The following is a 2,833-nucleotide window of genomic DNA, read 5'->3' as shown; positions in this document are numbered from 1 at the left end:
TTTGCTTGGCATAACACTCTCTAGCTCCATACACGTTGTTGCAGATGGCAAGATTTCATTCTTACTTATGGCTGAGTGATATTGAATTTTATATATATACAAACATATATATATATATATATATATATATATATATATATATATATATATATATATATATATATATAATGGACACTTGGGCTATTTCCATAATTTGGCTATTGTAAATAATGCTGCTACAAAATCAGGGTGCATGTACTCCTTCAAATTACTGTTTTTGTGTTCTTTGAGTAAATACCTACTAGTGCGATTGCTTGATAGTAGGGTACTTCTGTTTTTAACTTTTTGAGGAACCTCCATACTGTTTTCAGAGTGGATGCTCCAGTCTGGATTCCCACCAACAGTGCAAGAGCATTCCCCTTTCTCCACATCCTTGCCAACACCTGTTGTTTCTTGTGTTTTTGACTAAAGCCATTCTGGTAGGTGTGAGGTGATACCTCATTGTGGTTTTGATTTGCATTTCCCTGATGATCCGTGATGTTGAGCATCTTTTCATGTCTGTTGGCCATGTGGATGGCTCCTTTGGAGAAATGTCTATTCATCACTTCTGCCCATTTTTAAATTGGATTATTTATTTTTTGGGTGTTGAGTTGTATCAGTTCTTTATATATTTTGGACACTAACTCTTTATCAGATATGTCATTTGCAAATATCTTCTCCCATTCTGTGGGTTGCCTTTTAGTTTTGTTGATTGTTTCCTTTGCTGTCCAGAAGTGTTATATTTTTACAACACATTAAAAAAATAATTCACCATGATCAAGTGGGATTTATTCCTGGGATTGTAAGGGTGGTTCAGTATTCACGAATCAATCAACACAATATACCACATTAACAAAAGAAAGTATAAAAACCATATGATCATTTTAATAGATGCAGGAGAAGTATTTGGTAAAGTACAACATCCATTCACGATAAAAAACCTCTACAAAATATGTTTAGAGGGAACATACCTCAAATATCATAAAGGCCATATTTGAAAACCCCACAGCTAATATCATCCTCAATGGGGAAAAATTGAGAGCTTTTCCTCTACAGTCAGAAACAAGGCAGGGATGTCCACTCTTACCACTGTATTCAGTGTAGTGCTGGAAGTCCTAGGCACAGCAAGCAGACAACACATAGAAATAAAGGCATCCAAACTGGCAAGAAAGAAGTAGCTTTCACTATTCGTAGATGACATGATACTCTACATAGAAAACCCAAAGACTTCACCAAAAAATTGCTAGAACTGATATATTAATTCAACTAGAATTTACTTAAGATGTAAGTAAATACTCTCAAGCTATGAACATGCATGAGACTGTGAAATGGAATGTATGGCATAAAGGGTCAGATAGGGAACTGTACATAATTCTAGCCCAGGGCTAGATGAACTGCTGGATCAATGATCTTCAACTTTTAAGGAAGTAAGCAGCACATGTCAGTGATCAGTTATGCAAAAATCTAGGTGTGGAGGTCTCTGGGAGCCTAACTAACTACATACATTAAGGATCGGCTATAACATTCCCCGCACTTTAAGACAGCAGTGGCCTTTAGGCATTGTCAGAGCAGAATGTATAATATACAGAACAGAGGTCAAAGTTTACCCAGTCCCAAAGACCTCAACAAAGAGGGAGGGCAAGGACAAAGTGTTTCTGAAGTAGGCTTGATTGTGTAAGGAGAGCAAACACAGGGCTGATGGATGAAATAGAAGCAAAGACTTTTTAACTGGGCCAATGATAATCCTGTTCCTTTTTTACCTTCAAGTTTCTGTTACCTGGTAGAGTCTTAATGCACTGGTTCCTTCCACTTGGCTCAATGCCAGAAGTAGATCCATAGTGCAGTTGAATTAATGGTGAATGTGAATAAGGGAACACTAGAGCAGAAAAGCCTTTGTTATATAAATGGTCATATGGAAGTACCAGTGTGTAGATAAGATCAAAGTTGTCCTAACAATGGAACATTCACTAAAAACTGGACCACTTATGAAATCAATCACTTCTCAATAATTTTTCCTGTCACTTAACATTGAAATATACCCTCATTTTCCAAATAATTAATGCATAGGTCATTTTCTATCTGACTTGATGAAACTGAAGAAATGGAGCAGGAGTAGGGGGTTGGGGGGTGGATACTAATGAAAACAGCTACATGATGAAATTGCAAACACCTGAAAAAGTTTTGGGCTATCTTACAATTTTTTCAAACGGTCTCAGAAAACAGATTATGCCACTCAGATTTTGACAAATAAGATCCGATGATGAGACCAGCTAAAAATTGGAGTAGAAAAAATGAATTTAAGTAAGGATATTTTTTCAAAAGAAGATAGTTTGTCAGGGGCGCCTGGGTGGCACAGTCGTTAAGCGTCTGCCTTCGGCTCAGGGCGTGATCCCAGCATTCTGGGATTGAGCCCCACATCAGGCTCCTCCACTGGGAGCCTGCTTCTTCCTCTCCCACTCCCCCTGCTTGTGTTCCCTCTCTTGCTGGCTGGCTGTCTCTGTCAAATAAATAAATAAAATCTTTAAAAAAAAAAAAAGATAGTTTCTCAAAAAACATAAACATTTTTCCCTGATAAAATTGGGAAATAATTTTGTAATATTGATCAAATCAATATCAATTTATAAAAATCAACTATTTAAGTTTACCATTCTATTATTATACTATCATAAAATTTGTCAAAGAAATACTACCCCCAAAAATATATTCTTAGTTTATTATTTGTGTTAAAAATAAGTCCCTATTTACTATTTTGACTTTATTTTTATTAAACATCTTAATTCATAGTTGTTGAGGTTTTTTATTTTAAATATAAAGT

The sequence above is a fragment of the Ursus americanus genome, chromosome 17, assembly GCF_024610735.1.
Source record: "Ursus americanus isolate L20-20 chromosome 17, mUrsAme1.1.p, whole genome shotgun sequence".
Taxonomy (NCBI): domain Eukaryota; kingdom Metazoa; phylum Chordata; class Mammalia; order Carnivora; family Ursidae; genus Ursus; species Ursus americanus.
The sequence above is the reverse complement of the archived record's forward strand: the minus strand, read 5'-3'. Positions refer to the sequence as shown.